This window comes from Dreissena polymorpha, chromosome 11, assembly GCF_020536995.1.
Source record: "Dreissena polymorpha isolate Duluth1 chromosome 11, UMN_Dpol_1.0, whole genome shotgun sequence".
Taxonomy (NCBI): domain Eukaryota; kingdom Metazoa; phylum Mollusca; class Bivalvia; order Myida; family Dreissenidae; genus Dreissena; species Dreissena polymorpha.
In genome coordinates, this window is record NC_068365.1 from 62662605 (window position 1) to 62675905 (window position 13301).

The 13301-nt window shown below is 35.6% G+C and overlaps 1 protein-coding gene and 1 long non-coding RNA gene across 5 annotated transcripts in view; both read left to right on the plus strand.

Moving 5' to 3' along the window:
* Positions 1-13301, plus strand: part of LOC127851739 (connector enhancer of kinase suppressor of ras 2-like) — an 87143-nt gene that overhangs the window by 27788 nt on the left and 46054 nt on the right. The window lies entirely within an intron of this gene.
* On the plus strand, positions 2657-3604 carry LOC127851746 (uncharacterized). The gene is made up of 2 exons (XR_008035914.1): positions 2657-2803; positions 3198-3604. It is a non-coding gene; the product is annotated as an uncharacterized LOC127851746 (long non-coding RNA).

The window sequence follows — 13301 nt, forward strand, 5'->3', positions numbered from 1 at the left end:
ATATATGTCATGGGTCAACCGGGCTTGAAGAATGTAGACCTGTGCTGTGCAATATATGTCATGGGTCAACCAGACTTGAAGAATGTAGACCTGTGCAGTGCAATATATGTCATGGGTCAACCAGGCTTGAAGAATGTAGACCTGTGCTGTGCAATATATGTCATGGGTCAACCAGGCTTGAAGAATGTAGACCTGTGCTGTGCAATATATGTCATGGGTCAACCGGGCTTGAAGAATGTAGACCTGTGCTGTGCAATATATGTCATGGGTCAACCAGACTTGAAGAATGTAGACCTGTGCTGTGCAATATATGTCATGGGTCAACCAGACTTGATGAATGTAGACCTGTGCTGTGCAATATATGTCATGGGTCAACCGGGCTTGAAGAATGTAGAACTGTGCTGTGCAATATATGTCATGGGTCAACCGGGCTTGAAGAATGTAGACCTGTGCTGTGCAATATATGTCATGGGTCAACCAGACTTGAAGAATGTAGACCTGTGCTGTGCAATATATGTCATGGGTCAACCGGGCTTGAAGAATGTAGACCTGTGCTGTGCAATATATGTCATGGGTCAACCGGGCTTGAAGAATGTAAACCTGTGCTGTGCAATATAAGTCATGGGTCAACCGGGCTTGAAGAATGTAGACCTGTGCTGTGCAATATATGTCATGGGTCAACCGGGCTTGAAGAATGTAGACCTGTGCTGTGCAATATATGTCATGGGTCAACCGGGCTTGAAGAATGTAGACCTGTGCTGTGCAATATATGTCATGGGTCAACCGGGCTTGAAGAATGTAGACCTGTGCTGTGCAATATATGTCATGGGTCAACCGGGCTTGAAGAATGTAGACCTGTGCTGTGCAATATATGTCATGATAACCTCAGCCAATTTTTAAAATGTGATATTTTTTCAAAAGTATCTTCAAAACAAAATACCAAATCCTGTCCTTGTGCAATCCTTACTTTATACCACTTAATACAAAGGCGAATAATAAAGAATAAGTGGAGCATAGGGCTATGACGTCACCACAGTGGCAATTTATACATTACTGTTATCATGTACTTCTATGTGTAGTATCCTCTCAGATCAGCTTGTGCAACACATATACAGCACTTATGTCTTAACCCTTTACCCCTTACAGGGTGTAGATGCATATCAGTGGCCTCTCTGTCAAAATGCTGCCTCTCTGTTTATTCTCGGCTGCCTCTCTGTTATTTACATGAAAAATGGATGATCGTAATTCACAAAACAGATAAGAAAATATACAATTAAAACCGGTAAACACATTTGTGCATAAAAAGAGGTGGTCCATGAGTTGAAGCATATATCCAGCTACAGGTTCACAGTATTCCCCGGGTCCAAACACTTATCACAAACTCTATCCAAGATGGAATAATGACGAGGGTGGTGGAACAATTGTGCATACATGCCACTTTGATGACTTTTTAACATAGATTTTCCGTAATATGTCAAAAATCTAATATCATTGATATCATTTTTATGATCAAAACTTTACATTCAATGTACGCTATATGGTAATTATAATAAATACTTTTAAAATGCCTACTTTCGCTTTCATTGTGGCACGGAAAGCCTCTCGATTGGCTCACTGTTCTGTCATGGGTAGCCACCGATATGCATCTACACCGTGCCTTGCATACATATTTTTACGCATTTTTGTCCATAAGAAAGTTATATTTAATTTAAGATCTTTTTTTTTACTGAATTCAAGTTTTAAAGGCTTCATTTCCAACCCTTACTGATGAGCAGCAAACAGCATAAAACCTGACCAGACTGTGAGTTACTTGCACGCTGTTCTGGTTTTATGCTGTTTGCACATTTTCAGTTTGCTTTTTACTTGGAAAGGGTTAATTGAATTTATGGTCAGAAAAAATGATAAAAAACTTACGAGCAATGGAGGAAAGACTGTTTTTTTCAGTGACAGGCCTTAAATATTATTATTTTGAAATCTGGTTGATTAATCTGATTTAAGTCTGATAATCTGTTCAAATTTAATTCATTATTTTAATTCTTCCCAAGAATTTCATAATTGGACAGCCCTTCTGGGGAGCCAAAAGACCAGTCTAGGTTTTGCTTGTTTGCTTGTTTCTCAGTGCTTTCTCATTCTGGTACATTGAATATGCAAGTATTAAGCTCTCAAAGAGAGTATTAAAAAATTCTCAGTTCTATATATATGGTATGCTGTAGTAGTATTTATTATAACTGTATGACTATAAATAAGCAGCTTATCACAGCTTCACAGCATGCCACTCTTACACAAAATATGTGAGCCTTATGCTTGAAAGACTGGGCTTAATGCATCAGTGTCCCACAAATCCATTGCCAGGAGCCTGGGGGCTACCGATGATCTGGCTACTGAAATTTTCCAGCTCAAGTCCGCCGGGCTACTCTAAATCTATAAGAGCGGTAGCCTGGTTAATTGACAGACATACTTAGAATAAACACACTGACCTTGTGTTTGTACACTGTGTATTGCTTATAATCCGATAACTAAGTGCAATCAATTATCTTATCAGTCATACATCATTTTCGGTAATGTCGATTGAAAACATTAGCAGTGTATTTTAATCATCCAATCAGAAATAACATTTGTCGTCTGCTAAATAATATAATGAGAGCGGATTGGATAGTTTGCGCACATGAAGCAACGTCATTACACAATTTAGAACTCATGGTTTTAACCGAACGATGAGAAATAGCAACAACATTTTTGATCTTAAATATCCAAGGACGCCGAAAATTAAATAAATCCAAACAATAACGGATTCTTCAAAACGGTAAAGAAACCGAAAATGAATATTAATTACACTGGTGTGAACGCGGTTTACACCTGCTAATTAGTTTGAATTGTCAATTAATGATTGGATTAAAAGAGCGACTGTTTATAATTAAGGTAAGTTTGATTTCAATTGAGACACACAGTGTTTTAATTATTTGATCGAGTTGTATATAAGATGCACCGATTTTGTATCTTTTATTATAATGTATTTAATTAGTTTTGAACGTGAAATGCGATATGTGACTGGATTAATATTAAGTGATTGGATTTATGAGCTTTTGTGTATTTAATTTAGATTAATGTGCACGTGTGTTTAAACTATAAATGCTCTAAGAATACTTGTGTAAATAGATTTAATTACAAAATGGACCGTTTTGTGGTTTGTTCTTCAGGAACGCAGGAACCAAGTGCTTAGAAGAGATGTCTCGATGCGACACAGTCTGTTACATCTAAGCGTCCAAAATTCTCAGACAAGGACTATGATGCGAATAAAAGATTGTGGAAGTTCCAGGAATCTTGGAAAGTTGGATGGACTGTGGACCTGGGACACGCCACCTCGCAGGCCACAAGATATCGTCAGCTACTGACTAGAAATGATATTGACTGTGTACTAAACTATAACCGTGAACTGAGAGCAGTTTAATAAGACTATTTGATATTGGACTGAATGAAATCATTGTGTCACTGTGTGATACTGTTGATAAGTGATTTGTTATGTCTACTGCATGTCACATCAGACTACTTGTTGTATTATGTGTATGTAAATCAAATGAATAAGTAAAATAAAGATGAAAACTTGCCTCTTATCATTTAAATTGTATGGGCTACCAAATATTTTTATTGGTAGCCCAGTGGGCAACCTGAAAAAAAAGACATATTTCGGACACTGATGCATGTTCGCTAAGTGTCATCCCAGGGAGATTAGCCTGTGCAGTTAGCACTTGCTAATCAGGGACTACACTTTCCGCCTAGACTGGATGTTTGTTTCATAAAGACTTCCATGAAACAAAAAATTTCATATAAGTGGCAGTCGACATCCCTGATTAACCTCTGCGGACTGCTCAGGCATATTTGGGCGCCTTAACAAGCATGCCGTAAGCCCTGTTTTCCAAGATAAGGGCTGATACTATACATTCAAATGGACTTTCACATTCAAATTCATGAACCCAACATCAGTGAGTCCTGTATGAAATTGTTTCAGGTCAATTCATCAATAAATAAGTTCAGTGCATATGATAAACATTGCTCAGAATTTATAAAAAGAAATGAAATAAATGCAGTTCAACTGTTAATTTAAAATATTCTAGTTTTTAATCATATTTAAATAAACCCAGCTATAATTTAAACGCAATTGATGACATTTAAAGTATTGATACATCCATGGAAAGGGTATCATGATTCCATGAAGTTGTATCTACCCCTTCATAAGGCAATCTTCTTTTAAATTTATTATAATTTGTATACTTTTCAAGTTGTCTCTTTAAAATAGTAAATCCAAAATTTCAAAAAGGTGCGACTTCTTACATATATTCATAACATTATTTTTGTTTTCCATGTTCCAAAAATTAAACTCAAGTGTTAAAAGTATTTTATCCCTTTAGAAAGAATATACTACTTACTACAATACTTATTCTGGCCCATTAATAATTGAGCCGCGTTCTGACAAAACTGGGCTCAATGCATGTGTGTAAAGTGTCGTCCCTGATTAGCCTGTGCAGTTCACACAGGCTGATCGAACTGCACAGGCTAATCCGATGACACTTTCCGCTTTTATGGTATTTTTAGTTTCAAGGAAGTCTGTCCTTATCGAAAATCAAGTTTAGGCGGAAAGTGTTGTCCATGATTAGCCTGTGCGGACTTAACAGGCTAATCTGGGATGACACTTTACACACATGCATTAAGCCCAGTTTTCTGAGAACAAGGCTGATTTGTTTATTTGATGATGCAAATTTTACAGCAGTTTGATCTTAATCCTTGATTTGTGTATAATAAACCCGTAATATGTAAATAATAAACCATTGATATATGATTTTAATGATGATTTATATTTATTAAGCCCATAATTGTGAACGTTTGATATATAATTATATTTTTTATGCCCCCGGATTGAATGATCGGGGGTATATTGTTTTTGTCCTGTCTGCCTGTCTTTCTGTCTTTCTGTCTGTCATGCTGTCCCAAAACTTTAACCTTACAGTAAAGTTTTGCAATAACTTTTGAAATATTGACCATAGCAACTTGATATTTGGCATGCATGTGTATCTCATGGAGCTGCACATTTTGAGTGGTGAAAGGTCAAGGTCATCCTTCAAGGTCAAAGGTCAAAAATTTAAAACTTTAATATAGTAAAGTTTTGCAATAACTTTTGAAATATTGAACATAGCAACTTGATATTTGGCATGCATGTGTATCTCATGGAGCTGCACATTTTGAGTGGTGAAAGGTCAAGGTCATCCTTCAAGGTCAAAGGTCAAAAAAAATAATTGCGGTGCATTAGGGGGCATTGTGTTTCTGACAAACACATCTCTTGTTTCTATATAGAATAATTGACTTTGTTATATGAAATCCATGATATTGATAGTAAACTCTTGATACATTATTATTAACCTTTGAGGTTTAATAATAAACCATTCATATAAAATAAGTAGCCCTTGATATATAATTGTAAACTCGTACCATGCGGTACTTTCTTGGGGTAGGGAAATATACTCCAAATGCAGCTTTGATGGAGGAGATGGGTTGGAAACCGCTCAATGTTAGGCTCTGGGGTGCATTTTTCAGACAATACTTTAGAGTGATGAACATGCCAAATACAAGAAATAATAAAGTTGTATTTTTGTGGTCAAAAAATGCTTATGTTAGAAATAGTTATTTTAGATTGAAAAAGTGTCTTCAAAATAATAATTGTATTGAATTGTCGAATCTTGCTAGTGGCAACTCTAAACCTGTAATTAACTGCATTGAAGATAAATTGTTTGATGTTGAAAAGTTGAAATGGAAAGCATCGTTAGATAGAAATACATCTATCAGAGGAAATAGTGGAAACAAGCTGAGAACTTACAGAATTTTTAAATCAGATTTTTGTACAAAGAATTATTTAAAAATGAATATACCTATTAATTACTGTTCAGCTTTTACAAAATTTAGATGCGGTGTTGCACCATTACGAGTTGAGACGGGAAGATAATGAGAATTTAGCACTAGAAAATAGATGTTGTCTTTATTGCCAGAATGTTGTAGAAGATGAAAAGCATGTACTATATCATTGCCCATTGTACAATGAGTGTAGAACAGAACTTATTTCTGTAATAAATAATATGACAAGTGTCAGTTATGAAAATTTGTCAGATGATGAAAAATTACTTGCGACTTTTAAAAATGATAACGCATATGTTGCTTCCAAAACCTGCTTTAAGATTTTTTATGAACGCAAACATTTTTTATACTCTAGGACATAACCATACTTTTACTGTATATATGTATAAACAGAGTCTTAGTTAGAATATCTTTTAGTATGTTTTAATGGTAAAAATGTTTTTAATTAGAATGAAAACTTGGTTTCTTATAAATGTTTTAATCATGTTAAATGTAAAGTCTTTTAAAATGGACAATCTCTAATAAGTCATTTATGACTGGTTACATTCATGTTATTGTGTTATATTGAATGTGTAAATTGTATATTTGAATTGAATTTGAATTGAACTTGATCTATAATAAACCCTAAATACATAATACTCAACCTTTGATATGTAATTGTAAATCCATGATGAATAATAACAAACTTTATATATTATAAAAAACTTTGATATGTAATTGTGAATAATGTGTATGTTTTGATTGACAATTGTTACAAACACACACTAATGTCGTGTTGTCTATTTGTTGCAGTGGTTACAGAATTTTCCAATCCATAGCGTGCATCCTGCTATTTTAATGAGAAAATGAAGAAAAATATATTTCAAGCTAAGAAAACTATCGAATCGGACCGAAAATGGCCACCATTTTACTATTGCGCTGTGAAATGAAATAATCCTGGAAAGCTTACCGTAATTACTCTATGTTTTCGGACACTCTGAGTTTTCGGACACCCCTTTTTTTAGCCAAAATAATTATTTTTCGTGAATCTTAATTTTGGGACACACGAGTTTTCGTCCATAATTAATGTCTCTAAGTTTTCGGATATCTAATGACACTTATAATGGATCATGGGGTTTTACAACCAGATTAACTTCATAAAACATGGCAGGTGCATGCCTGAGGGCAACGGACCATTACATTTGCGTTATTGGGTAAATAACCTTGTAAACCGGTATTAAACAATGGTTTCACCCGATAGCATCAGCGTTATGACAATAACCAGCGGTAGTGCCAACTAACAGTTCAATTATCTACCGCAATGGTACTGCCCCTTCTCAGTAAAATAACTGTGACAAATACTAAACGCTTCAATGTGTGATGCACCCTATTGCAAGTTTTACGAACAATGGAAGGTGTTAGACAATAACGATCGGAAATGAACAAACAAAGAATTCATAGTTTGCTTTTTTTATTGCGTTACTTACAGGTTCATACTAGCGAGTATCGGTACATCGCATGCTCATCTTTGAACTCGTTGGTCAAAGTAAAACCTTGTAGTAACTTTCTGTCAAATAAATTAAGCACTTAAAATTATTTAAAATGCAGTGTAAACATATATAACTGTAATTTATACTATGCGGCCAGGTATTTTACAAGCAAGTGCTATGAGCGGTTGTCGTTGATACAATTGACGCTATTTTCGGATTCTTCAATTTTCGACTCTTAAGTTTTCAGACATCTGTATTTTTTGAATATTTTTCGTACCTAAGTTTTCGGACACGAATTTTTTTATTTTTTTTGAAGTGTCCGAAAACATAAAGTAATTACGGTAATCTTGTATTATTTAAAGCATTATTATGATAAGTAGCATGGGTTCAGAGGACAGCCTTACTGCCTGTAAGATAATACAGTTTAGTAATGAAAAAAATTGCGGCTATTATAATTATTAACAATAGTGTAATGATGTTTTCTCAAGATAGCAGCCAGGATAGCTTTGTATCAATGAATAACACGCATCAACTTTTTAATTTGAAACTTTGAGGTTAAAAAAAAACTGCGCCCTATACATGATAAAATACGATTTGCCTTTTACTACACTAGCTGGTGTAAGCAATCATATAACTGCAATACTTGTCTGCTATTTTGACATTTACTTCATGGTTTATCTACATATTTCCCATAGCACAACAACATTATCTATCCTAGCCTAGGGTTTTTACTTCCTAGTGAATGGGTGTAGATGGTATACCATGATAACCTCAGAAATTCACAATTTGACAGGCTAATGAAATCATTTATCACATGTCAATATGACATCAGTATCAGTTTGGATCATATCTCATTAAGGACTTACATATTGACTACATACAATGAAAATGAATAGTTGTTTTATGGATTGAATTGATACTTGAGCATTGTATTTCGTTGTTCTGAAGTGGATAGCCACCACATGATGAATTTGTCTGTTTAGATACTGTGGAGCTATTGTTAGTAAGCTCAAGTGTTTTACTGAAAGAGCTGAAATTGAGTTTGTACTGCCAGATGTGCAAGCATTTGTTTGAATTTATGAAACTGAATTTGTGGTGTGTGTTTTTTTAATTCAAATTTTCATCATATTAGGCTGTTGTTTAAAGTGAAAGGAAGTTAAACCTGGAGATTCATACTGTGCACTCTTATCAGGTATTGAAATAATAAAGTTTTTGTTTTCTTGCATGACATATAAATGACTGACATCATGCAAAAAATGGGTCGTATGCCAAATGCAGCCAGCATAACTCCAACCTAGCCTGTGCATCCATGCAATCTGGTCAGAAGCTACCCTAACTGTTATAAAGGCATGTGACATTATCAGTAGATAGGGTAGCTCCTCACCAGACTACACAAATGTGCAGGTACATTTGTAGTCTGAAGCTACGCTTTTCGCATATGGTATAAGACCCAATTTCGCATCAAACAGGTCAAATTATGTGTTGAGTGAGACATAATTATAATCAATATAGCCTGCCATACAGTACAGGCACCGTGTACTTACACAAACGCCACTCGCCGTGGTGTTCAATTCACTTACCAACATAAACCCGGCGATGGGTGTTCAGATCAAATGTCGCAGGGGCCGTTTGCCATAAGGCGAACACCGCGAATCACCGCTGACCCATACTATCTTCCGCGATGTTCATCGTGTTCGCTAAAAATAAAATAATTGAACATAAACGTATTGTATTGATCCCTTTCATTTAAAAGTGATAATGAATAATGTATTTCACACCCATGCCCATGGCAGTGTTTTCTTTCTTTTTTAACGCCGCGTATAAAAGAAAACCGTGTTCGCACCTAGCTGTAGGATACCGCACCTGGAGGTGAGTGATAATTGCGTGTTTATTATGCAATTAACAGTTCGAAGCCATGGAGAACTCATAACTGATTGTAGTAATCGTATTATCCCAAGTCTCTGGATTCCCCGATACATACGTGTCAACTGTCTAAATCGCATCTTTATCCATTACTCGATAATCCAATATAGGTTTGCAATTTTCGAAAGTATCAAATGAATTTTGGCATATGATTCTATTTAAAGATTTTATGAAATAAGTGCCCAATCAGGACAGTTGTATTACAACATGCATAAATCACCTGACCGGTTTGCATGGGTCGTGTACAGCTATTTTCGGTTACAACTTCTACATGAAATAAACGAATTTCATTGTCCTGATAAAATGCGCACGAAAATAGGCGTGAGTGTATTTATATGTAAATAAAAATTTTGTTGCGGGAACAACATTGAGATAATTTAATTTCCATTAAAAGTTTCGTTGTGCAGTTCAACAAAAGTACTGAGGTATCTTGCGAATTATTTGGCATTGACATTTCCTCTAAATAAAATAAAATTTAAACACGCTGTATCGTTACCGTTACGTTGTATCAGTTCCTTCATTATTGAAACAATTATTGTATTGTATACTGACTGCACACAAGTGTCGTAACATACTGATGCAGTACGTAAATTCGGACAGTACTTAAAGTCGGACACAAGTAAATAAATGATTTAATACTCACTTGATTTCTTTGAAACTCAATATTTGTGGTTAAAAAGGGCAATTGCATTGATTAACACCATAAGAGTTGTATAGTATTGATCATCTAAACGCTTTATTTACGTTTCGGACTTTACGTACTGTCCGAATTTAAGTACGCATACATGTGCATACATGTTCACATACATGTAATATTTATATGTAGTATTTGATTTTCTTTTGTACATGTTCATTTAAATCGCGTGAATGACCCTCGCAGACAAATGTTTACTGTGGCTGAAGAGCATCACGGTGATCACGGGTGTTCCCGTTAACGATAGCGTGCAATCGCTGCGATTTCACATGTTCGCCGAACACCGCGTTCAGTAGCGTATCCATCCCCCGCAAAATGTCACCCATCGGGAAAAGTGAACACCGCAGACAGGCGTTTTTGTGTAAGTACACGGTGCCTGTACTGTAGCAAGAGTTACCCTTCATTTTATACATGTTATGACCTCTGTCTTCTGTATTCTGAAAATATCACCATGTTAATCCAGCAAACATCAATTAGATCAACTTATGGCTTGAAAAATATACTACCTGTATAATAGTTAGAATAGTCATATTATGATAGATGAATCAGGAAATGTCAATTAATTATTGCTCAAATTATATTGCGTTGTTATCTAATTATTGAAGTGGAGCATCATGTGGTCTGTTTGTGGTGTTTAGGGAAAATAGTTCTATTTGTATTATAACTTTGGATGAATTTGAGCTGTTATGGACAAATTTGGTGATGATTATTGTTTATAGGAGAGGCTTTTTGAGAAATTTGGTCTTATGCATGTGCAGAAAGTGTAGTCCCTGTGATGACAATGCAACTAAAAAAGTTTATTGTTTAAGTTTAAACCTACTTATTTTAGCTCGATTGCATGGAAAGCCTGAGACTTATTGAAACGCTCTTGAGTCTGTTTCCTGGGCCTAGAACCAGTGCTTGGTGTCTTTGATGGTTGCTGGGGTGTAATGGATATGGTGTCCGCCTAGCAACTGGGAGGTCATGGGTTCGATCCCCACTGTTGGAGCGTTCTTTAGATTATTGTTTAGAAGAGACGTCCTTTGAATGAAAAAATTCCATTAAAGCAGAAAGTATTGTTACTGATTGGACTGCACAGGCTTTTCCTGGACAACACTTTACACACATGCATTAAGCCTGGACAACACTACCCACATGCATTAAGCCTGGACAACACTTTACCCACATGCATTAAGCCTGGACAACACTACCAACATGCATTAAGCCTGGACAACACTTTACCCACATGCATTAAGCCTGGACAACACTACCCACATGCATTAAGCCTGGACAACACTTTACCCACATGCATTAAGCCTGGACAACACTTTACCCACATGAATTAAGCCTGGACAACACTTTACCCACATGCATTAAGCCTGGACAACACTTTACCCACATGCATTAAGCCTGGACAACACTTTACCCACATGCATTAAGCCTGGACAACACTTTACCCACATGCATTAAGCCTGGACAACACTTTACCCACATGCATTAAGCCTGGACAACACTTTACCCACATGCATTAAGCCTGGACAACCATTTACCCACATGCATTAAGCCTGGTTTTCCCAGATCGAGGCTTATTCAGCAATATAATTAAGATTTTCATGCTTATTAAAAAGGATACTTTCATAATACTTGCTTTTGAAGTTTTGACTGGTAAATGTTTTATGCATTAAGTCTCTCTAAATGTTTGTTATATGTCTTCATGTAAATATATTTATATATTTTCCTAAGGATCTGTGCGGTACGTTTCTGCTACCTTCTTGATTGTCAACATTTTTGCTCATGCACATCGTAAATCATTTTGTCAAGATATACCAGGCTTGCATTCAATCATATTTGTTAATGTTAAGTGTGACAGGTGCAACATTGCTGTATGACAAATAAATAATAGCTAATTTTGGATGATATTTTTTTAGTTATTGCCTAAAGTGCCATATTTGAGTATATAACAGGGGTGGCGAAATCAAATGTCCGAGTTGCCCGAGTCATACATTTGCTTGTCTGGGCAACTGACTTTTTTCAATTAAGTTGTCCGTGGACAACAAGTTTTTTAAAAGTCGCGTCCAGGTATACAAAAATACATTGTATTTAAGCAGTAATTAAGTTTTACAAAACCGGATGTTGACACACGATTACATTGTCAGTGCTATTTGCGGAGCAATCAAGCTAAAATACGTGCACTTTCCTGCGCAGTGATCTCCCTTATTCTATATGAGACCGGGAGCATGCCGCATTTTCAACATTCGGCCCGACTGTTAGACAGTGTACAGACTGGTTTCTTTATTTTTACAATCAGACGGAAAATAAAAAGTATCAATCTAAGATAATCAAAACACGGTCTACACTGTTATTTAAGACGACTTTAATGGTAAAGGTTACGCATGCACAATTAATTTCCTTCTATATTACATATAAAATAGTTAAAGTTCGATATCAATTTTTACCATGATCAAGCAATGACCCACTATATCATCATACATCCTTAGAAAGATAAATGCATAATCTTTTGAAAAAAAAATGGATGTCATTAAATTCTATACGTTGTAACTGAAAATATTCACCTTAGAGTAGGCAAACCGGTTTTGACGACTGTGCAGGCGACCATTTTGGGCTCAAATAGTATGACCTACTTTCAAAGCCCGGAACCATCAACAGAAAAAGTAGAGCACAAACATGGCTTTTTTTCTTATTGCTTACAAATATACCTTCAAATTAATACCAAAAACAACCATTTGCAATGTATTTTACAAATCCTATGCAGCATGCACTCAACAATGTGTGCTAAGTATCAAACTGACTGCATGTAACCCTAAGAACAGGAGTTCCGGTTTGGGGTTATGTGACCTAAAGATGAAACTTTTGCAGGTCGGACCTCAAAGACCTCGTGAAGAGGCCGGTAGGACCTGTAAATAAACTCTGATTTAAAAAAAAAAAAAAAAAGATGAAACTTTTTTTTTAAATCTGCAACAACGGAGCAGAAACTCGAAGCTTTGAGCAGCCCACCTCCCAAAAAACTAAGAAAGATTATGATAAAAAATATGATCTAAGTAAACCCACCAGAACTTTTCAAGAAACTTGGCTCACCGATTTTCAATGGTTACCAGTTTATGTAATCAAATGCTACCAGTAGCGGAGCCTCAGTCTGATGAGGTCCACATATTAGACTAGTTTAATTTGTTAAGATTACAATGTACTTATGTTCAGGCTCAGCACATGTTTTAATAACACTATATAGCTTCGCAAGATTTAAAGTTTGAGAAAGTCTTTATATTGTTTATAATATACTGCTATAATGAATGTACCATTGAAATACAATTATAAAC